Below are 24,595 nucleotides of genomic sequence, written 5' to 3'. Positions count from 1 at the left end.
CGGCGGCCAGGTGCTCTGCGCTGCACGTCGCGCCTGCGCACAACGCGTCACGACGTGCCTTCCGGTCTGCGCGGGAGCCGGGCGTAGGTCCGTTGCGTCCTCGTGACGGCTGCGGGTCCGCGGCGACCCAGTCCCCAAGGGGGCGGGGCGGGGCGAGCCTCCGGGGGCACACGTGCGGGGCTGGCGGAGGCTTGAGACCGTGCCCCGCGCAAGTGGGGCCCGCGGCCGGACGTGCACGGCGCCGGGCTGTGACGCGCGTTGGGGGCGTCCGCGCGGGCCGGGGGGGTGGGGGGGTGCTGCAGGCGGGCTGCTCCTCCCCAGCCTGAGTTTAAGTTCCCGGAGGGCCGACACCGCTGGTTTCCTATAGGCGCGCTGTAAAATGCTTAGTAAAATAAATGAACGGAGGGTGAATTATGGGATTCTACGTGAGAAACACCTTTGGGCCCGTAGTAAGCAAGGAGTCTGTGGTAGTCACTGTTATGGCTGTTAACTTTTTTTTTTTTTGTCCTTTGACTTTATTCCGTTAAGTATAAAAAGATTTGAAAAGGGCCTTAAAAAAACAAACCTTTGTGGGCTTCCCTGGTGGCGCAGTGGTTGAGAGTCCGCCTGCCGATGCAGGGGACACGGGTTCGTACCCTGGTCCGGGAAGATCCCACATGCCGCAAAGTGGCTGGGCCCGTGAGCCATGGCCGCTGAGCCTGAGCGTCCGGAGCCTGTGCTCCGCAACGGGAGAGGCCACAACAGTGAGAGGCCCGCGTACCGCAAAAAAAAACCAAAAACAGATTTGAGCAGGGCCTTATAGAGATTGAAAAGCAAAGAAACGTTCCCCCTTTTTTTCTGCCATTTTATCTTAAAGGCCCACAGTTGCATTGCCACTGCTGGTTGCTGTGTAAAATTAGTGTTTCTCAGAAGTTTACCCACTTCCGTATTTTTAAAATACCTAGTATGTACCAGACGTTGCCACAGGTCCTAAGGAAGATGGGCCACACCTAGGTAAGAGGAAACCTAAAAGTGGTTAAATTATGAAGGAAATCAGGAAGTATCTCGCCCACAGTTCAGGCTGATGGTACATGTTTAACAGCTGGCAGGGGGAGGAGTGCCTATGTAGACACATACATTTATTATGAATTTTAACTAGTATAAAGCATGTGCAGTACACAGCCTACCAAAAATGGTAAAACACAGTACTCTTTCTTGTAAATGCCCTGGAGCCATTTGATTCTCCGATGTTGCTATTGCTTATTTTTGCTGAACTCTTGTATCCGTGGCCAACCTATGGTTAAAATTCAATCATAGTCTATCAAATTGAGTTGTCTCCCAACCCACTGTTTTTCCAATAAATTTATTATCATTAAGTGTAATATGTGATACAAACTTTGGTTGATTTAATCACATCAATGAGTGAGACAGAAATGAACCAAAAAGATATAGATCTTTATTCATCAGTGATGTGAGCAATTTCTTTGCTGTATTGGATCATTTTTCCAGTACTGGACGAATGTTTTGTGCCAGTCATAATATAATGGCTAAAAACTGGACACAATTTTAAGTTTAGCTGCACTGTTAATTTTCTCCATTATTAGGCTAGGGGTTGGGAAATGTTTCTACAAAGGGCCAGATACATATTTGCCGGACACCAATGGTCTCTGGTACATAGTCTTTGTTTTATATTTTATCAACCTTTAAAAATGTAAAAGCCATTCTTCGCTTGAGCAAGGGCCTCACTTGGCCTTCAGTCTCTGAATTGTAGCATTTTCAGAGTTCCACAGTGTAACTATTTCTCTAATGGCCAACGTGGGAGTATCTGAACCAACTTGAAATACCTTGAATGCAGAGTTAGGGAAAGTATTTCCACCATACAGGTACAAGAGATGTGAGTAACCTCAAAAGCACGGGTTTTAGTAAAGTAATCATGAAGTGGTGAGTTTTGAGACCTTGTTTTTGATAGAATTGATTTCACTCTAAGTTTATATAATTCAATTTTTTATAACATCTGTGTTTAACAGCTAGCTCGTGGAATTCCTGAATATTTAACAATCAGCTCTAACTAGCTCTAACTCCACACTGGTCTAACCTCTAAGTGGACCTGGGGGTGGGTAAGCCAGGCTTCTGGGAGGGTAGGCGATGTTCTGTTTCTGGGTTAAACTTAGACACACGGGAAGGTGAAACACCCCTGCCCCCCCCCCATGAGTCAATGCCCTGTATCATCACCTCCCCATGAGTGTAGGCGGGGCCTGCAATGTGCTTCTAATCAGTAGAATTTGGTGAAAGGACTGTGATGTCATCCCTTGCCTTTGGGTCGCATCGTATGTAAAGGGAGTTGGATGTCACGCCCAACACTCCCAGGACCCCATGACAACTGGAGACAGACTCTCCCGCTGGCCTCTCGGGAGCAAACAGCCATGTTGTGAACGGCCCCAGAGAAGGACGCTTGGCAGGGAACCATGGAGCTTCTGGGACCTGAGGGCAACCAGCAGCCCAGAAGAAGCTGGGCCAGCACCTCAATCGTGGCCACGTGGGACCCTGAGCAGAAGGCCAGCTGAGCAGTATACCGGGACTGCTGCCCCACAGACACCAAGGTTGGCAATGTGTGTACGTTTTAGCTGCTAAACTTGTGGTCCTTTGTTTTGCAGCACTGCATGTATGCGTCTTTTTGTATGTGAGTTACGTGTCTCAATTTTTAAAGGTTGGGGAGGAAATTAAGTACAATAAAAATAGCAGGAAATAACTGCACCAGAATGCTCTCGGGTAGTCTGACTCTGAGGAAGGTTGGCAGTGGGTTTTAGTGGGTTTGTTTGCCCCTGTGATCTCACTGTCCTGACTCTGTGGCCTGTCTACACTGCAAAGCGGGTCTGAGGTTGAGAGCTGGATTCCAGTGCCTGAGTTTTTACCTCCTGCCTACCTGTGTCCACGAGCTTCTGTTTCCTTACCTTTAAATTGGAGATGACAGTGGTCCCTGCCTTGTGGGACAGCATCAGGATGTGGTGAGATGGCCCCTTTCAGTGGACCACATCGTTAAGTGGCCAGCATTCCTGTAGCCCTCACCCGTTACAGAGCCATCAAGGGGCAAGAGGCGCTGACCGCAGCTCTGGGGTGGGTCCGGTTGAGTCTACACCACGCAGGGTGACCTGCCAGCAAATGATTCTGAGTCACCGTCTGCCATTCCCTGAGCCATTCAGGAAAGATCAGGCGTCCAATTGAAACAGGCATTTGGTAGGAGTTTCCAGAGAAGGGTTCCCATCTTCTACGAGGCAGCCGTGAGAAGAAATGGCCTTTCCCCTCCAGGGGCGGTGACAGAGGATGAGCAGCGCAGAGCCTGGGACGCTGCAACCATCAGGCTTCCGGCGTCATCATCAACCGAGGAAGCTGGAGCCCTGGGTCAAGCCACACCGAAATTCCATCTGTACCCAGATCCCAGGTATGTGACTGACACGCTTCGGCATTGTTTAGACCATCCTGAGTTGGGTTTTGTGGTGCCTGATGGGCTGAACCCGCATCCTGATTCATTCGCCATGTAAAGCCATTAACCAGGTCCGTACACGGGGATGGGGACGAGGGACAGTGGCCATTGGATGCTGTGTCTGCAGCTCTGCCTAGACGTGGGCGGGCATGGCACAGGGGTGGCATGTTTTCAGGGCTGAAGCCCTTTGTGGCGTGCGATATGCCGCCTGCAGCTGCTCCCCAGGTCTTCCATCACTTCATGCTCAGAACGGCCGTGGGGGGAGGCAGGTACTGTTATCACCCCATCTTAGTTCAGGCGGCTATAATAAACGCCACAGATGGGGCGGCTTAGACAACAGACACTTATTTTCTCACAATTCTGGAGGCTGCAAGTTTGAGATCAATATTGGTTTCCTCTGAGGCCTCTCTCCTTGGCTGGGAGATGGCCGTCTTCTCCCTGTGTCTCTACATGGTCATCCCTCTGTGCGTGTCTGTGTCCTGACCTCCTCTTCTTATAAGGGCACCAGTCCCATGGGATTAGGGTCCATGTTGTGCCCTCACTTTGCCTTACTCACCTCTGTAAAGGCCAGTCTGCAGATAAGGTCACGCTCTGAGGCACTGGGGCTCAGGCCATCAACATACGAATTTGGAGAAAATGCAGTTCAGCCACAACAAACCCCCACTTTACAGCTGAGGACGCTGAAATAGAGGCCATGCCTCTTGCACGAGGCCACGTGACTTATAAGGAGCAGGGCCAGGGCTCACACCCAGGTAGCCTTACTCCCTGCTGTGGACTGAATGTTTATTCACACACACACCCCACCATTCATTTGTTGAAACACTAATCTCCAGTGTGATGGGGCCTTTGGGAGGTAACCAGGTCATGAGGGTGGAGTCCTCGTGGATGGGGTTAGTGCCCTTATAAGAAAAGACACAAGAGCAGTTTTTCTCATTCTCACCATGCAACGTGAGGACGCGGAGAGAAGGCAAGCTCTCACCAGACATCTGATCAGCCGACACCTTGGTCTTGAGCTTCCCAGCCTCCAAACTGTCAGAAATAAATGTCTGTTGCTTAAGCCCCCCCAGTCCGTGGTGTCTTTGTTACAGCAGCCGAGCTGACTAAGAAACTCCCCGCATCAACCATGCTCTATCTCCTCTGAAAACATGCCGTGAAACACTTCCGTGCTACAGGGAGGTCGCCGTCAGCCGTGTCATCGTTTCCCCTCTGCGTTGCGCCTGCGAACGTGGTCAGGGCCGGGCACAGTCTCCACAGATGCTGCCAGGCGCCCGGCTTGAGTTTGCAAGGATGCTCCCGTCCTAATGGGGGCCTGGCAGTTGTCAAATGAATGAAGGGAAGGGGCCTGGGGCCTGAGGAAGGCAAACCTCCACAGGAGAACCTTCTAATCCCCTCGCTCCACCGCGGGGACAAATGCAACCCCAGGAAGCATCCAGCCATGTGCCCCCTCGCCGCAGGGACAATGGTTTCCAGGCCTGGGCAGGCCAGGCTGCTTTCCTTTCTGTTTAACCCGCCCCCTCACTCCCCGCCCTGTGCCTGGTCACCTTCCGCTTGCGTCCCAAGCCTGCCTTGCTTTTGTGTGGTCACAGGAGCCCCGTTCAGCCTGCCCACAGCTTAGCCGGGCCTGGCCCAGTGCCGCGTCCCCGTCCCCAGGCCTGGAGGCCAGACCGCCATGCCGCCTCCACCGAGGAGCCCTCCTTGCACCCTGCCCCCGGGAATCGGCATGTCCGTCTCCAGCCCTGCATCCTGTCTGCTGGATTTCACAAGAGAAACCCTGGTCTCCAGGCCCCAGTGGGCCCTAGCGCTTGGCGAGGCCCAGCCACCGCCCCCTGGGCCCACCCGAAGCGCAAGGCCGCAGCCCGGGGAACAAAGACCCCCGAGGCCCTGGAGCTCTAGCTGTGGCCTATCGAAACCTCGAGGTGGTTCCCTATTAATCACTCCCTTTGGTGCCTCCGAGGCCAAAAAAGGAGTTGAACAAAACCTCTTTTCTAAGCAGGCAGAGCTTTGTAGAGAGAGAGAAAGAGCTGAGCAGAGAGAGTCCCCAGCCCCTCTCACCAGCGTAACACTAACAGGACGCCTGCCGGGGCCTCCCGGACCCACACACACACGAACAGGAGCCGCCTGGAGAGGGGTCTGGACCTCAGCCGGTGGCACCTGTGCTCCCAAAAGGCTGTGCAGGGATGGCCAGCGAGGGGTCTCACCTGCACGCAGCCCCTGCCTTGTTTTGTTTTAGAAACCAACAAGACCCAATTAAATGGTATTTTTTAAAAGTAGACGCATACTAGGAGGATGGGAGAGATGAAACAAAAATCCCGTCTGCTTTCTTTCTCCGACATAACCTTGAACCTCAACCCCTTTGTCTATTTTTTTCCCATGTTGTTGTCCTGCCTTAACCAATAACTGATACTGCATTACTCGTTCATCTATAAATAGGAAGTTTGGCTTCTCTCTTTTTTTTTTTTTTTTTTCGGTACGCGGGCGTCTCACTGTGGTGGCCTCTCCCGTTGCGGAGCACAGGCTCCGGACGCGCAGGCTCAGCGGCCATGGCTCACGGGCCCAGCCGCTCCGCGGCATGTGGGATCCTCCCGGACCGGGGCACGAACCCGCGTCCCCTGCATGGGCAGGCGGACTCTCAACCACTGCTCCACCAGGGAAGCCCTGGCTTCTCTTTTTAAACAGAAGGCCCAGGCCAGAACACCAGGCAGGCATTTCCCCAGCAAGCCCTCATCCCACCAGGGACCAGGGGGCATGTTATCTCTGGTCCCGTGTCTGTGTCTGAATTGTCCTGTTACAGAGAGAAATGGCCTTTTTATTCAGGTGCTGGGCCCCTATCAGGCAGCAGGAGCAACAATCCTAGACATTTATGCCTCTGAGTACAGGCAAGTTCTCTTTGTTAAAATTTAATTTGAAGGAGAAAAAGGAAAGAAAAAAAGCTGGCTCAAAGAGCATCGGCATGTCATCCATTTAGATTTGAGGGCAGAAGTCCGTCCAAAAGCAGCGCAGAGCATGAGCTTGGAAAATCAGATGAATAAAGAGACAGCAGTTTATTGAAAAAGCATCATCCTGGGCCTCGCAAGGCAGGGGTGTGATTCACGGTACAGATTTTGGCCTGCCCGGGATGCGGCCTCCCTATGCATGCCAGTCTCACCTTGAACATGACCTTGGGCTCTGAGCACAGAAGCCTCCCACTAGCCATTTTCATCCAGTCCTGAGCCCTTGCTGAGTTCTGGGTTCCGTGGAGCTTGGATTATTTTCCTGTTTTACAGGTGAGAATACCAGGGCTCCCAGGGGCCAAGCAGCTGCCCTGGTCTAGTCACGAGAACAGGCCACTTAGCGGAAACCTAGGATTTAAACCCAGGTCTGTCTTGCTCCAGAGTCCACGCTCCTTCGCCTGAACTTGGCCTCTTGAATAATTTATGAGAACACACTTTGGGACGCGGGGGAGGGTGCTTCTCACGTGCTGCCGCCCAGGAGACCAGGGGAGCACAGTCTCACATGACACCACCAACGCACTGCTCCAGCCCAAGAGGGTAAGCAGCGCTCTTCTCAGAAAGAAACACCTGAGAGGCAGATTCTGCGACCTGATTTGCGATGGGTGATGCCTGCTCATGCCTCAGAGGTTAACGGGGTCAAATGACTAGAACGCGGGTGATCCTGCCTGGCTCACGCTGTAATCGCGCAGCGGGGGACATTGCCCGCATGGCGGTTAAAAAGTACTTCTGGACCTTCGCTATCGTGAGGGTTTTTTTTTTTTTTAATTAAATAAAATGACCCTCTAACAGGAGAGATGATTATAATAATAGCTCTACAGAGCTTCAGAAGGAGCCATCACACCAGTGAAGGTAGGAAGTTTAAGGTACAGCTGAAGGCCCACTCACTGTGATTCCAGGAAGTGCTGAGGCCCTTGACGGCTGACCTTGAAAAAATATATAGATGCCACTAATAATTGGAACGTCTTGTGTACTGGCTTTATGGTTTGCAGCACAAAGCAATGCATGGGCTGCCACCAGAAAATTCAGAGACCTCCCTCCCACCCCGTCCCCAGCACAGGTTTTTATTTTTCCCAAACTGGAGATTAGCAAGATGCCACACCTTTGACCTAACGTCAGAACTCAGCACGGGAGTGTAAGGAACGGCACCAAAGACGGAGGAGAGCTTAAACAAGCTTTAGTTGGGAACGCTCCCGGGCGAGGTTCACTGGTCTGAGAGAAAGGGGCCAGAGAAGTCGCGCCCGGACGAGGGTTTGGGCAGAATTTATAGGGGAAGAAGGGAAAGGGGTGTGGCGAATCCGGGAGGGCGCAGGTTATTCTTTATTTGGTGGTCTTTGCGGGTATCGTGGGGGACTGTTAGTCCCGCCCCTCGAAAGGCAGGAAGGCTGGGCCGGGTGGAAAGTCCCCAGGTCAGTTCCTGGAACTGGGTGGTCCGGAAAGTCTCCAGGGCAGTTTCAACCTGTGAGTCTGATTGCATTCCCCTGCCTCGGGCCAGTTGGCCTTACAAGGAGAACAGTGAGGAAGGGCTGGCGCTTAGGTTCTCAACTCACCTCCTTTCCCCTGTGCCTTCCTTCCAAAGCACCAATTTATAGTGTTTTGGAAAGAGTAATTGATCAATGCCTGTGGTATGCAGTTACTTAACATGATGTCCACTAGGGATTTTTAATAACGTGGGGAAACACTGTATAAAGTGAAGTAGAAAAAGCAAGATAGGAAACTGAGCATGTGTGTGTTCTGAAGAAAATGCACCCAACTCTTAAAAGCCGGCAGTGGTAAAGTCATGCCTGTGATTAGTTTCTTTCTGATACATATTTTCCTAATTTTCTGCAGCGACCGTGTGTTGCATCGTGGCATGTAGTTTTTCTCAATGAAATTGAACAGAAACTGGGAAAGCTTTCTCCTATTCTTTTTCTCCCATATGCTGCCTTTTTCTGGTGATTGAGTTGACGGGTCCATTTACGTTCCTTTTATTTAATTCTTGCTATGGCTGCTTGTTGCTTGGTAACAGTCATTGTTACTGATGGCCTTTTCCTCATTGGTACTCTGTAGTGACGCTGAATTGCAGAGCAAATCGGTGTGAAATGATTTCAGACCAGGGCAGTAAACGAAACGATCTGACCTCAATTATCCCACTTTCCACCTTAGGAGACATGGGTACTGCTGCCAACTTCCCCGAACATTACATTTAATAAATGTACTAGAAAGAATACCGCCTTAAACATCCATGGTTCCTGGCTTTCCGCTGCCATGCCCAGCCGTGAAAACCTCCCCTACCTGTCCCTGAGATGCTGCTGGTCTCCGGGACCCTGTTCTCTCTCCTGTTGCGGCAAATGCGTTGTAGTTGCCAACCTAGCGGCCTCCTCTCCACCCTTCTGTTCTTCCTGCCGCGAGAACCCAGATTCTTGTCCTGTACCATCTTTCCATCGGCTTCAGGAGAGCTGGGGCCCAGCTCCTAAGAGAAACCCACGATCGGGCTAAGAAAAGCATGGTGGTCGCAGACCCCTCGCCTGGAAGCGGTTTAAACACAGGCATGTGGTGTCTTTTCGGCGAATGAGACGTGAGGGGAAGTGGGCTGGGGGAGGGAGGTCCTGAGAGAAGTGTTTGCTCCTAGAAAAGAGATGCACGAAGCAGAGACGGTCTCCAGATCCTGGTTTGGGAAGAGGAGGGGCCTCAGGCCCCTGCAGCCGCCTCAAAATCACAAGAGTCGACCCATCAAGGACAAAGGAGCCCCGTGCTGGCCAGAAGCTGCGTCCTCCCTGGCATCCCTGAGTCGCGGAGTCGGTCGTCCTAGGGCCGCCCTTTCTCCTGAGCTCTCATCTGGAAGGTCGTAATCCCGCTCCGTGCCGGAGCCACGTCAAGCTGGGCTTCCTGTCATTTGCAGCCAAAGCCTCCCCCGTGAGCCAGTGCCGATGCTGAAGGTTCGCGTGATGGGGATCCCCTGGCCTCCCCCTTCGTGGGGTAACCGACGCATCGTGGCCCATCCCCAGCACTCGCGGTCTAAGCCGTGATCCTGGGATAATTATCACGAGGGTCCTGGTTCACTCTCCAGAGTGTCCCGGTTTCAGATGATCCGCTGTTGTTACGAGTTGAATTGTGTCCCTGAAAAATTCACCTGTTGAAACCCTACTGCTAGTAACTCGAAATGGGACCTTCTTTGGGAATAGGGTGGTCGTAGATGTAATTAGTTAAAATGAAACTGTATCAGAGTAGGGTGGGCCTCAAATCCGAGATGACTGGTGTCCTTATATAAAGGGGAAAATGGAGACAGACAGGCACACAGGAGGATGCCCTGGGAAGACTAGAGTTAGGCTGCCACAAGCCAAGGAACTGCCAGCAGGTGGGAGAGAGGCCGGGACAGACCCTTCCCTCCAGCCTGCAGGGGAAGCGCGACGCTGCCGACACCCTGATCTCAGACCTCTGGCCTCCCAAACTGCGCCATAATGTATTTCTGTGGTTTAAGTTACTCTGTCTGTGGTGCTTTATTACGGCAGCCCCAGCAAACTCACACAGACGTCCTACTGCAGGTGTGTCTGAGGAGGAAGGGCTCCCTTCTGGCCGCAGGTGATCAGCGGTGTCGGCCTTGCAGGGGCCTTGGAGGAAGGGGAGGGTGTCAACAGCCAGGGATGCTGTGTGGGGAGAGGGCGTGAAACACCCACGGAAACGTGTGAGCCAAAGCAAAATGACAGACAACGCTGTTAACCTCATCCGGCTGTAATGATATCGGCGCAAAGGAACAACTCAGCTCGAGGGCGTCAAGCTCCTCCGAGAGGACGGATCCTTCTGCGGGGAGCGGCAGCAGAGGAGGTGACAGGGTGTCCAGTACAGCGCGGGATCCATTCCAGTGCACACAGATATGCCAGTGAAACAGCAGAGCACTCGGACACAGATCCACGTGCATAAACAATTGATGACAGAAGCGGCACTGCAGAGGCGTAGTTTTCAATCAATGGTGCTAAGAAAATTAGGTATTCACGTGGGAAAAGAGAACAAAATGGAAACCCTACCTCACATCATATGCAAAAATCAGTTGCAGATGGATTCAGGAATTAAATGTGGGGCTTCCCTGGTGGCGCAGTGGTTAAGAATCCGCCTGCCAACGCAGGGGACACAGGTTCGAGCCCTGGTCCGGGAAGACCCCACATGCCGCGGAGCAGCTAAGCCCGTGCACCACAACTACTGAGCCCATGTGCCACAACTACTGAAGCCCACGCGCCTAGAGCCCGTGCTCCGCAACAAGAGAAGCCCCCGCGAAGAGAAGCCCGCGCACTGCAATGAAGAGTAGCCCCCGCTCACCGCAACCAGAGAAAAGCCTGTGTGCAGCAACGAAGACCCAACGCAGCCAAAAATAAATAAACATTTTTTAAAAAATACTTTATTAAAAAAAAGAATTAAATGTGAAAGGCAAAGCTACAAAGTTTTTAAAAGACATTAAAGGAGACCATCTTCAGGATTTTGGGGTAGGGAATGATTTCTTAAGTCATTAAAAGCATTCATCATAAAAATAGCGATAATTAAAATCAAGAAGTTGTTCATCAAAGAACGGCAACAAAGAGAAAACTGAGGTGAGAAGGCCAGTCTCAGAGCGGTAGAAGATACCTGCAACAAATATAACCAAGAAAAACCAGTTTTCCAAATATGTAAAGAACTTCAAACTGATAACGAAAAATAGACAACCCCATAGGAGAAAATGGGCACTTCACACAAAGGGCCGTCCAAAGGGCCAAGAAGCTTTGGAGAAAGGTGTTCACCCTCACTGGAAGTTATCCAAGTGCCCGTTAAAACTGTGAGAGATCTCTTTACCTTCCAGACTGGCAAAATCCAGCCAAGTGGTCACAAAGACAGACAGCCATGGGGACTCTAAGACAACACAGGTGGGAGCACAGATTGGTACAGTGACTTTGGGAAATAGTTTGACATTGTCTAGAAAAATGTCCGATGACTCACAAATCTACTTCTGGATGTGTAACCTAGGAAAGTGGTTCTAACGTTAGCCGATGTCACAATCCCCCAGAGGGCTTCTGGGCCCCATTCCCGGAATGAGTCAGGAGGTGTGGGGTAGGGCTCCAGGATCTGCATCCTTAACAAGTTCCCTCCGAGATGACGCTGACGCAGCTGACCTGGGGGCCACACTTGGAGAACCACCTGGAGAAACGTGTGCTCACGGGCTTCAGGAAACACGTACAGGAACTGTCCTCAGAGTCGTAGCTAAAAATGTCCATCGACAGTTGAATGAATAAAGTGCGGCCCGTTCATGCAACGGAATCCAGTAAAGCATTGGAGATGAATGAACTACCTCCACCTGCAAAACATGGGTGCATCTCCAATTCGACTGTAAAAAGCCAGACAGGATAGATCATAGGCAGTTTAATTCCAATCATTAAGTGTTTTTAAACAGGAAGATCAAGCCACGTCATTCAGGGTTGCATGGGTATGTGATAAAACTCTCAGGAAAAGCAAGAAAGCAACTTAAAAGTTGGTGCCGTGGTTTCCTCCTGGGGGGAAGGGAAGGTGATGTGACCGGGGAAGGTGTGCCAGTTACTAAGTTACGGCCTCTCAGCCCCAAACCCATCGTCCTAGCCTGGGGCGCTGTGGAGTTGCGGCTGAGACCTGCACACCGCGCTTCTGTTTAGCCAGCCGGCTCCCTGGCAGGATCTGCCAATAGGTGGCGCTAGACCAAGCCTGCGAGGCAGGGAAGGGGAAGGAAAGAAGGGCTCCTCCGCGTTAGGTCTGCGCCAGCTCCTTGCTCCCATAAACTCTGTTCTAGCAAAGCCTCTCTGCTGCTGCATCGTCAGTTCCGTTGGGTAGCAGCAGCTTCTTGTCTTCTGCTTTCCGAACGCCTATGGAAACGACTCACTGTGACCCCTCGGGACCACCAGCACAGCCAGCCCACCCCGCCTCGGCAACCAGAGTTTCAGCTCCTCTGACTTCCTACATCTCCATAATCCCAAGCCCTTCCTGTCGTGCCCCCATCACCACCACCGAGTCATCCACCTCGTTTAGTCCCGACCTCCAAGAGACGAGAGTTCTCTTTGTACCCTTTCCGTTAGCTTGTAACAGTTTTGGACCTAGTTAACTGTTCTTCCTGTCAAGCTCTTGCCGCTAACATAACTTGGCGGCTCTTGTCTTCATGTCTGTCGATTCATCGTCACCTCTAGCATTGAGTCCACACCCCGTGCATCAAGAGGGGACGGGCAGACGGGAGCCGGCACGTGCCACCTGCCATCTCGCCTTTCACAGAGCCTTCGACTGGGATGACCAGCCGTCCCAGTTTGTCCAGGGCTGAGGAGTCTCCCGGGATGCAGGGTTTTCGTGGCTGAAATTCAGAACGTATAGGCAATGAGTTGGTCGTCCTAAACCCTGTGTCTTCATCAAATGCATTAACCCTACTTATGTCTTATGGCCGCACTTGGCTTCAAGGAAGGATGGGAAATGTAGTTTTTTAACTGGGCTCATTACCATCCCAGGAAATATAGTTTTTTAGCTGGGCTCATTACCATCCCAGGAAAAATTAGGGAAAAGGGCAGAATGGCCATAGGGGAGGCTGCTGGTGGTTTTGCCCTTTTAACTCCAGGCTGTAACCACTAACTACCCGCGGGCATTGCCTGAGACACGGCTGTCATCAGGGTTGTGACGAGAAGCCGGTCCTCTGACGGTGGTCTCCCTTAGGGCATGCTGCCTGTTTTCCTCATTCTAACAGTGATTCCTCTCTGGCAGCCCGAAGGGGAGAATCACGCCCATCCTTCAGTGTTTCAAATCTTCAGGGGCTACTTAAATCCTATAGCCGAGGGGCTGGGCAGTGACCCCTCCCACCCCATGAGCCGTGGCAGTTTTACATAGGTTCTATTTTCCTTTCTGTATTTACAGTCCAATAAGGCTCTACACGAGTGGGAATCGGGGTTTTCAGTTCTTACTTTTGAGAGGGGTTCAGGAATCTTGGGTCCTGTATTTCTTTTCTTTTTTTTTAATAAATCTTATATGTATTTGGCGCTTTTCTCAGATGGTAATTATCGTATCCTAGGTTTATTGTAAATATCCTTCGGTACCTGCATTTACTACTCTTTGCTTGGTAGGAAAACAGTTGCTAGGGAGGATTTCAAAGCCGGGAAGTCAGTGTGCTGACTCACTTGAATCTCAACAGCTCGCTGCCCGTTCTTTTTGGCAACAAAAAACATAAAAAGAGGGCGGCGACATCATGTCCTGAAGTTTTAATCTTTCGATTAACTTAAACTTCATAAGACTCTCTTAGCCAACTTGTTCTTTCCCTTGAAGCATGGGTAGGTTAAACCGCGTAGGGACGAGATGCCGCCTAGGTATCCGCAAGGTCCACCCGAAACAGGAGGCCGCGTCTCTTGTGCTTTCCCTCACCCTAGCGCCATGTGTGTTTAGTACAACTGCTCTTCTTACACACGGCCGGAGCAGGGCTGAAAGCTAGGGCTTCTTGAATTCCCTTGCCTTCTCTCGGATACAGATTTCCCCATAGATGTGGGAAGCTACGTTTGCTTTTTCCTTTTCTCCGACTTCAAAACTAGGAATGTGTATACCTAGAGCAGAATGAGAAATGAGCATTTCCTACCTACAGCGCATAAGTCACCGAAGCCCAGTTTCGTTTTCTCTCACTGTCTTTATTTCATCCTCTTCCCTGTTCGGAGCTCTGAAGATTTCCAGTTCAACTCCCACCCTTGGGCCTATTTGTTTCAACTTCCATTTTGTTTTGTTTTGTTTTTAAGATTTCTTTGATATGGACCATTTTGTAAAGTCTTTATTGAATTTGTTACAATATTGCTTCTGTCATGTTTCGGTTTTTGGCTGCGAGGCATGTGGGATCTTAGCTCCCCGACCAGGGATTCAACCCACACCCCCTGCATTGGAAGGCAAAGTCTTTTTTTTTTTTTAAATTATATTTATTTATTTATTTTTGGCTGTGTTGGGTCTTTGTTGCACCGTGCAGGCTTCTCATAGCAGTGGCTTCTCTTGTTGCAGAGCACGGGCTCTAGGCGCGCGGGCTTCAGTAGTTGTGGCACGTGGGCTCAGTAGTTGTGGCGCACGGGCTTAGTTGCTCCGTGGCATGTGGGATCTTCCCGGACCAGGGCTCGAACCCATGTCTCCTGCATTGGCAGGCGGATTCTTAACCACTGCGCCACCAGGGAAGACCCTCAACTTCAGTTTCGATTATAAGTGTAGGTTGAACCATGTGAAAGGAATACCGATGGACCGCGTTTGCCCAGTTCTGAGTGGCAGATGCATCTGGGTCGTCCTGACACTCAGTAGCACGTGTGGAGAGCTTGTTTACCTTCTGGGCTGCGCACCATGCCCTGGACGCATGGCCCTCCTGTGGTCTGGAGGTTCGTGTGAAGAGGGGAAACTGAGACCCGTGGAGACTAAGTGCCTTGCCCAGGGCCCTGCACCTACTAAGTGTTGGAGCTGCATTTGGACCCTAAGGGGCTCTGACTCCAGGGCCTGTCCATGCACCCAGCACACCCGCCTGCCATCAGCTCCATTAACCTGAGGACACAGGCATAGTATCATCTGCATGCGTTACAGAGCATTTTGTAGAAAGTACAAAGGGAAAGCTTTTGCTTAAGTATTTTAGTAACTTCTCCTCCAATTAATTGTTTCCATCCCTTTGCAAAAAGCAGGGAGTACCAAGAGCTGGAGGGGGACTTTAGCATCAGATGGCCTGAGAGCTAAGCCTCAGTTCAGCCCGTCCCACCAGCAACGTGCCCTCAGGCAAGTCATTTCCCTTCTCTAGATCTTAGTTTCACTTTTGGGCCCTGTTGGAATGGAGCTGCTAATAACCTCTTTCACCGGCTTGCTTAGAGAATTAAATAACATACCCAAGACTCCCAGCACAGCGCCTGGCACACAATAGGTGCTCAGTAAATGTCAACTAAAGTAAATTGTGACCCAGAAGGGAGAGCTGGCGTTCTGGTAGGGGAAGATCTGCTGGGACGAGCCTGGTTAATGTTTCACTAGCAGCTTCTGGGAGCTTAGATGAGACTCAAGTCTGCGTGGCCATGACAGCAGTCTCTAATCCCCTCATGAGGGTGGGAAGGACCCTGAGAACCCTGGGCTGCAGGCCCACCTCTGCAAGGCGAGGGCACCTCACCAGTCCTGTTGGAACCTCAGCCTCCAGCCTGTAAAATGGAACTGATGACACCTCCCTCTGTGTTGGCCTCTGCAAGCAAATCAGATGTTTTTAAAAAACAACAGCAACTTTGAAAATGATAAGACATGAAGACAGGCTCCTCAAATGTCTGCGGCAGGGTGTTTCCTGATATATAAATTTGTATTTTTGTCCTCTCTGTGTTTATTTTTGAAAGTAGCCGGGCTTTGCGTCCTCTTGTTTTAGGTGAGCTTGGGTTGCAGAAGTGAAGCCTAAGTTTTCAACGAGGGGTTATACTAGGGCCTCCGAAGAGGGAGAAGGAGAGAGAAAAGTTCCCAGAAGCGGTGGCTCCCGGCCCCTCCCAGAGGAGGGGCCACAAACCAAGATCAAGGAAAGTGCCAGATTCCGGGGTGCTGTGAGCCACGGGGACCCAAGTCTTGCTCTCTTGGAGAGCCCCAAGAAGGGATCAGGGCCGCACATGCGAAGGCTGGACCCCACAAACCAGGCCTCCAGCCTTGCAAAAATTGCTGTGTCTGAATTTGGCCACAAAGCTGCGGGGTCCTTGAGCGCGTTGGTCTTGGTCAAAGGACGTATCAGCAAAGCTCAGCGTGGGCTAAAGGCCTGAGCCCTCCTGCGGGACATCTGGGCCTCTGCACACCTCCGGGTTAGAGGGAGGACGCCAGCAAGAGAGAAACTGAGTTTTGCACCCCCTCTGCACTCAAAGAATTAGTTTTAAATTTTGTAGAAACACAGGGACATCTCCTACATCCCGTAGAATGGCTGTACCTTCGTAGTCATGCATCCATTCAAACAACAGTTTGCGCACGAACTCTGTTACAGGTGCTGGGAAGCCACAGCAAACAAAGACGGTCCCCGCCCTCCTGGGGCTTGGATTCGAATTCATTCTCTCACATCTTACATTTATAAATTGCTACAAAAATATAAGATATTGAAATTGTTTAGCTCCTGCCGGGAAGCCCAGACTTGGAATAAACAGTGAGGCTTCAAGTAAGCCAGGAACTCCATGTTCAAGTTTCTTGGGGTGAAAAGTCGCTCTTGTCCAGTGCCCTTCGTCACCATGGAGACCCCCAAGGCGTGACGTGGGCAGTGAGAAAGGAGGGAGAGAAAACTGCTGAGATGGACCCTGATGTACAGCTGACACTTAGAAGAAAAACAGGATGCAAAGGACGTGAGTTTATCTAAGCCAGGTTTGCAACAAGCAAGGTCAGGGCCAAACGTCTCCTTTACTGGGGGGGTCTCCTCTTGGGCCTCCGAGATAAGCTGGCCAAATGTGGCCTCGTGGGGAGAGGCAGGACCACCGCGTGGGAAGCTGGTCGAGGAAGTCACCCTCCTCAGGAAGGTGCCACTTATCTGCTGGGCATTGTCCCCCTACATCTCAGACACTTGCCCATTTGTCACTTGAGGGTGAGAGAATGGGCACAGAGGACTGTGCTCACAATCTGCATTGGAAGGCTGCTTATCAGCTTATCTACAAAACAGAAACAGACTCACAGACATAGAAAACAAACTTACGGTTACCAAAGGGGAAAGCGGTGGGGGGGGGGGAGAATAAATTAGGAGCTCGGGATTGGCAGGCACACATTCCTGTATATAAAATAGATAAACAACATAGGACCTACTTTAGTGCACAGGGAACTATATTCAATATCTTGTAATAACCTATAATGGAAAAGAATCAAAAAGAATTGAATCACTATTCTGTACACCTGAAACTAACACAATATTCTGTACACCTGAAACTAACACAATATTGTAAATCAAATCTACATGAATTAATAAAAAAAAAAGATGAATTGACAGTGGGTTGTTTTTGTTTGTGTATTTTTGTGTTTTGTGGGGAGGTTTGGTACAGACCCGAAAGGGCAGCTAATATAGTAGGTACTTTGTTGGGAGTTATCTTTATGTTATAACAATGTTTCTTTCTCTTCCCAGCAACACAGCACTGGGGCTTGGATGATGGACACTCAGGTGAGGACCTGAATTCTGTGGTTAAAAGTTGCCTTTTTTGACCTGGAATTGGGAGTCTGACTTGTTATGTTACCTCATCAGATCCCAAAGGAGCCTACTGGCTTTTTTTTTTTTTTTTAATCATTGACATCCCCCGACAAAGAACATTGTCGTGCACTGGCTGGGTCACCAGTCAGGGCGCTGCCCCTCGAACTCCTACCACGTCCCTAATAAGGAAGAGGGAATCATGGTGGAAATTTCTCTTTCGTCTCTGGCAGGAAAAAGCCAGCTTCCTCAGAGCAATCAGTTTGTTTTCATCCTATGGACAGTGACTCTTGTAACCAAACCTCTTTCCTTCTTTGGGCTGTTAGGAAGCTCAGAATTAAACCCGGGATTTATCTCTACCAACTCTCTTAAACTTTAAGCTTTGCACTTTGTGTACTGACTGTACGTGCGGCTTAATCTTGTTTTTGTTTGTTTGTTTGTTTTAGCTCAGAGGAACTTAGACTCCATGAGATGCAATCAGCAAAAGTGGGAAACAGACTCTGGGAAACTTTAATGAACAAGTGACCCCGTTTTTAAAAATAAATCGAAAGGGGGAAAAAAGGAGGCGGAGGGAAAACATGGACTAAAAGAGATTAAGAGAATCCTCACTCGTTGTTGGGAACATAAAATTCTGCAGTCACTTGGGAAAACGGTCTGGTAATTTCTTTAAAAGTTAGGTATACATTCGGCATGTAACCCAGCAATTCCACCCCTATAAATCTACTGGAGTGAAATGAAAACACATGTCAACAAGTAGTGCATAAAAGTTTATAGCAGAAGTTTTACTAAAACCCAAACTGGAAACAACACGTGTGTCTCTCAACTTGTGGACTGATTTCTTTTTTTAAATGGTGGTATATTCATACAACAAAGCATTGTCAGCAATGACAGGGATGAACTGCTGATCCGTGCAACATGGATGAACCCCAAAACCTTGCGCTTTGTGTAAGAAACCAGACACAAGAGGCCACATAGTGTGTGATTCTGTGTATGGGAAATTGGTAGAAAAGGAAAAACCCTAGAGAAAAAAGCATATCTGTGTTTGCCTGAGGCTGAAGGTCAGAGTGAGAATTGACCGCAAATGGGCGTGAGGGAACTTTTTGGGTGACAGAAAGATTCTGAAACTGGATTGGGGTGATTATTGAACAACTGTGCAATTCTCCAAAAATTTGTCCAACTGTATGTTACAGTGTGTGAATTTTGTGGTATGTAAATTATACCTCAATTGAGGTAAATTATCCCTCAATAAGGTTATGAGAAGACGAAGATCTAAGCACTGGCCAAAAATTGTATACTGTTAAGGCAGGATTAGGATTCTTTCATGGATTATTGTGGCGATTTTTTTTAAAACCAACTCTTATCTTTTAGGGATACGCACTGAATCATAGGAAATGATATAATGCCTGAGATTGGCTTCAAAATAATACGAGAGGATTTGGGCGGCTTATAGATGAAACAAGGCTGTGTATACGGATCCCTGCTGGAGCTGGGTTTTGGGTACATGGAGGTATGTTGTATTATTCTGTCTTCTTTTGTCTATGTGTTCAACGTTCCCACAATTAAAAGTTTTAAAAGAGGAGCTTAAGAGTATTTGAAAAAATGCTGAATTGGCTGAGTTCTTGGCGGGTCCCTGACGAAATCCAGTTGGAATGAGGAGGTGGACATCTATTGTTTGCCTTTTCTGCGTCCCCGCCCCTTCTGCTAACAGTAACCAGACTGCTTCGTGGACGGGCCAGCCCCACAGCATGGGCTGCATGACGCCTTCCAGGGCCGGCCCCGCCTGGTGCCTGCCCTCCTTTGGCCCAGGCCTGGGCACAGAACCTCCCTAAACCCGTCAGCTGCTTTCTCCTGGGAATTCCAATCTCCTATGGAATGATGCAAGAAAGGGGAAAGCTTGGAGTTGGTTAATCCCAGCGTGGGCATCCTGGGAGACCAGCCTTGCGGTTTTTGCAGCTAAATCCCCAGGGCTGCTCTGACTCCAGCCCTTTCTGAAAGCTGGATCTCGGCTTTCTCCAGTTCTGTGATCAACCTAGCATCATGCCAACACATTCCCTTTTTGTTGAAGTTGGCCAGAGTCGGTTTCCGTGGCAGAAAACCGAAGCACCCAGTGGCGGAGACAGCGAAGCTCACCAAGTGGTCGATGTGCGCTTTTAAATCTCGCCACCTCCCTTGTCTGATCCAGCCACAAACACAGACCCTTTGGACATTAAAACTCCCCCAAAGTGCTCTGATAACCAAAGAGGAAGGAATCCACATGATACAAAGACACCAGATTGAGAGGGGTCAGCCCGAGCTCTGCTAAAACACAAACTCAGAGCACCGTCATAATTGAGACAGAAACATCCATTGGGACAAAAAAGTTGCCTTGGTCTATAACAGTCCCGTCTGATAGAAGTATAACATAAGCCACAAATGTGCGGCACAGAGGTAATTTTTTATTTTCCAGTAACTGCATTAAAATGGTAAAAAGAAACAGGTGAAATTAATCTGGGTAGTACATTTTATTTAACCCAATATATCCAAAAAATTATCGTTTCAAACTATAACCAATATAAATATATAAAATACTATGAATAACCTTTTGCCCTTTCTTTTTTTTCAACTAGTCTTTGAAATCGGTGTGTAGCGTGTTTTACATGGACAGCACATCTCACTTTGGCTGGGTCCCACTTCCAGTGCTCAAGAGCTATAAATGATAAAGCGGCTATAAATTATCCCTCTGGGGGTTCTGCGTGTATTCTGGGTCGTGAAGCCTTAGAAGGACCGTCGCTTCTGCCCAGCTGCATCCTCAGGGTTGTAGCAAAGGCTCCCGCCGAGGGCACAACCCCAGTGGCTCATCAGTCAGGGGCTGGTTTTGTCTGCAGTGGGGACCCTCCACTGGGATGACACCACTGACTGGGCACTCGGAGGGCCTGACTTCAAGCCGCTGATTTAAAAACCTGGCGTGACCTGTTCACCGGGTACAAAGGTGACTTATGCAGCCCATCGGATGTCTCTCCAGAAGAGCGGGCCCCTGAGCGCTTAGAGGATTGAGCCTGTCTGTGGTGGAAATAACAGCACAAAAACCTCTGCGGAGAAGCAGAAACAGAGCTGCTGAATTACTGCTTGGAATGACCTCTGTTTCCATTCCTGCACGCACGGAGCTTACATTGGTCCATAACACACCGCTCCCAGCCACGCAAGAAAAAAGCTAGACGAGCTGAAGAATCAAAACTCGTCTTAGATCTGCCAGAGCGGTGAGGTCACAGGGCAAACCGCCGCCCTAGGTTGTTTGGACAGACGGACGAATGCAGAGTCACGATGCACGAAGCCAGAGAACAGGAAACGGTGAGGGGAACCCAGGGCTGGGTGGACAGATCACACACTCCTGGGGGCCCGTCCTGGGGGCCCTGACACTGCCATGAGTTTTACCACTCGAAGCCCTGCCAGGTTTTCACAGTAAAGATCAGGAAAAAACCAAATCCCCTTGAGCTTCCTTCCATCAGGGGAGGAAAACAGGCATCGTCTCTGTAAGGCTCGCCTGGCTGAGCAGCTTCTGGGGGCTTCTGCGGAGCTGGCCCTCGGGCTAAGAGTCTTGCTTTCCTTATTTCCAAGTCTATTTTTACAAAACACTCTGCATTTGTTGAGGTCACAGGAGTGACTCTCTCAGTGTCCTCCAACAGCCCTAAGCCCATTTCACAGCAGAGGAAACTGAGGCCCAGTGGCCAAGTAACTTGTTCGAGGGCACAGAGCTGGTTAGCGGTGGGGCTGGCGCCCCTCCCCCAGCACCTTCGTTCCGCTTTGTCTTGACATGGAGAATCCTCCAGGCTCAGGCGAACGTCTGGAAGACGCAGCCCTGCCAGCGTCTCACGAGCGACCCCGAGCCAGGACCACCCCACTGGGTCACCCCCAAATTCCTGACGCACGGACACTGTGAGATGGTACACGTTGATTGGTTTCAGCTGCTACGTTTTGGAACCGTTTGCTGTTACACAGCCACGGATGAGTAACACACAGAACATCTTTTTTTTTTCCCTGAGCGCCAACACCCGAGTGTTCTGTCAAGAGTAGTTTTCACCTCGGCTTTGTCTGAACAAGTTTCCTGTGGTGTCGAAGTCAGACATGTCTTTTCCTGAATTAGCGTTTAAGAAATATGATCGGTTCTAAATGACAGGGTGGCCAGGGGAGGCTGAAAAGAAAAACAAGCCCACCTGTTCCATGTGAGCTGAGGACACAGGGGCCATGTCTCTCTCAGGTTTTGGGGGCCTCAGATGGGTGAGGAAGTTTCTTGGAGGATCATTCTGTCTGTCTGTCTCTATCTTCTGTAGTGATACAAAAATGCGGTCCTTCTCGGGAGTGGTCAGAGGCCCATCACTGTGTGATGTAAGGCCCCAGGGACTCAGTGGGCAGACAGGAAGCAGCACTGGGGACGCAGAGAGGATCCAGAAGGATATAGAAGCAGCAGGAAGTGACGTTCAGCAGACAGGAAGAGGAAGGGGACGCTGAAAGCACAGAGAACGCTCTGGGCTCATCGCTCATTTGCCAGATGCACGTCGAGCTTCAGGCCCTCGAAGCTGTGAGTGTGGACCCGCCGCTTTCAGATTCTGAGGCTTCCCAGCCCATCTGCCCACCTTCAGGCCCAGCCAGGACCAGGTGGAGGGGTTTCCACCGGGCCCCTGTCTTGGGATGGGGAACAGCAGGCCAAGCGAGGACCCCTTCGGCTCAGGGCAGGAGGGTGACCCCATCGGCGCTTTTTGCGGGGGTGTCGTATGGCTCTGCCCGGACCACGTTGGTGTGATTCCCTGACTTTGGAGGATGAAGGGAGGAGGGGGCAGACGCAGCCCAGCCACATCCCGCCCCCAGAGCAGCACCGTCCAGAACTTTCTGCAGTTATGGGAACTTTCTTCATCTGCGCTGTTCAGTACAGCAGCCATTGGCCACGTGGGTCTCCAGATCCAGCTCTTGGAATGTGGCTCGTGCCGCGTTTCACAAGGAAGGGTTTCATTTTATTTCATTTTCGTTAGAGTATAAGTGTAGATAGCCAGATGTGACTAGCGGCTTCTGAATTGGACGATATGGCCCTTAATCCTTGTTTTGGGTCTAAAATCACAAACTCTCTAGAGATGTATATATATATATATTTTTTAAATTTTATATTAAATGTACATAGAGTAAAAGGTACATGGAGTAAAATTCACTTTTTCTGTGTACAGTTCTGCTACTTTTGACAAATACGTGGGGTCATATAATCACCACCACGACCGTCACCTCCCACCCAGGATTCCCACATGTCATTTTGTGGCTAGCCTCTCCCCAGGCCTCCAGCCCCCGGAATCGCTCATCTCTTTCTGCCTCTATAGGTTTGCTTTTTCCAGGATGTCCTACAAATGAAAGCATACAGGATGCGCTTGGGGTCCTCCGTGGTGTTCTCTGTACGCGTCCTTTGCTCCTTTTCAGTGCTGCGTGATGTTCCGTCGTACGGTTGGGCCTAAGTTTGTTTCCTGTTCCCCTAGTGAGGTGCGTTTGGATTGTTGGGTTGTCGAGTTTGGGGTCTTTAGGGAAAAAGCCACTACAGATAATCATGTACAAGTTTTTGTGTCCACACAAGTTTTCATTTCACTTGGATAAAGAGCTAGTGATGGGGTTGCAGGTCATTTGGTAAGGTAGTTGAACTGGATGAGAAACGGCCAGACTTTTCCAAGGTGGCAGTACCGTCTTGACTTCTGCGAGCCATGTGGGAGAACTCCAGACCTTCTCGTCAGTTTTCACAGAAATCCCAGAGTGGTTTTATCCTGCTACCTAACAACGAATGATGTTGAGCATCTTTTCCTGGGCTTCTTTTTCACGCCTATACCTTTAGTGAAGGATCTGTTCATGTATTTTGTTTTGTTTTGTTTTTAAGACTTTAATTATCTTTTTTTTTTTTTTTTTTTTTGGCTGTGCTGGGTCTTTGTTGCTGCACACGGACTTTCTCTAGTTGCGGCAAGCAGGGTCTACTCTTCGTTGTGGTGCGCGGGCTTCGCATCGCGGTTGCTTCTCTTGCTGCAGAGCACGGGCTCTAGGCACGCGGGCTCAATAGTTGTGGCTTGAGGGCTCTAGAGCACAGGCTCAGTAGTTGTGGCGCACAGGCTTAGTTGCTCCGCGGCATGTGGGATCTTCCTGCACCAGGGCTCGAACCCGTGTCCCTTGCATTGGCAGGCGAATTCCTAACCACTGCGCCACCAGGGAAGTGCCACGTGTGTTTGTTTTTAATGGATTGTTTTTCCAGATATTTCATGGCCTCTTTTTAACATGGCCTTCATCGTCACCCCGCAATATGGTGTGTTTTTCTTGTAAACGGTTTAGTGTCTTGTAGTTAATTTTGTTCCTTTTTGTTCCTGCAACCAGCTCCAGAGGCTTCCATCAGGGTAAGAGCCCGGGTGTCGTGGGCTTCCAGCAGTCGACTGGGTTCTCGCAAACTTTTTCTTTTTCCTTTTTTGAGCGAATGCATCGTGAAGCAGCTTTCGCAGCCCCTCTAGACCCAAGAGAGTGTGAGAAGAATTCACTTTCTCCGATTCTGGTTCTATAATGGCTTTTTATTGCCCCCTTTCTGGACCTCTCTGTTGAAGCTGTCAGTGTATCGAAGGCTTGCTGTTTAAGAGGAAAGGAGCTGCAAGGTTCAGTGGGTGTCTAGGATTGCAGGGTCATCGTGAGTCAGCCCTGGGAGCTCCTACCATTGTCACGTACAGGTTCTTGCTGGTCAGGAAAAGAACTATCCAGGTCTGTCAGTCTGCGCAGAAGTCTTCACATTTCATATCGTCAAGCCTGAGGGCCGTGGAAGCACATATATCCCTCTTGTTCTCAAACAGACCTGTCATTAACAAGAGAGAAGTCACCCCAGATGAGCCAGAGGAAAGAACTTTGGAGGTTTTATGTAAATCTCTCTCTTTAAAGAAAAAATTGTGGTAAAAGACACGTAACCCAAAATTTACAGTCTTAACTATTTTAAGTGTACAGTTCGGTAGCATCAAGTACATTCACATTATTGTGCGACCATCACCATCGTCATCTCCA

The 24,595-nt window shown here is 50.0% G+C and overlaps 1 long non-coding RNA gene across 1 annotated transcript; it reads left to right on the top strand.

The window, feature by feature from the left end:
• The first annotated feature begins 568 nt into the window (after positions 1–568).
• LOC132505965 (uncharacterized) lies at positions 569–22,659 on the top strand. The gene is made up of 6 exons (XR_009535649.1): positions 569–2,579; positions 3,286–3,418; positions 17,504–17,539; positions 18,010–18,084; positions 18,932–19,070; positions 20,170–22,659. It is a non-coding gene; the product is annotated as an uncharacterized LOC132505965 (long non-coding RNA).
• The last annotated feature ends 1,936 nt before the right edge of the window (positions 22,660–24,595 follow it).

The sequence above is a fragment of the Lagenorhynchus albirostris genome, chromosome 15, assembly GCF_949774975.1.
Source record: "Lagenorhynchus albirostris chromosome 15, mLagAlb1.1, whole genome shotgun sequence".
Lineage (NCBI taxonomy): Eukaryota > Metazoa > Chordata > Mammalia > Artiodactyla > Delphinidae > Lagenorhynchus > Lagenorhynchus albirostris.
The sequence above is the reverse complement of the archived record's forward strand: the minus strand, read 5'-3'. Positions and strand labels throughout refer to the sequence as shown.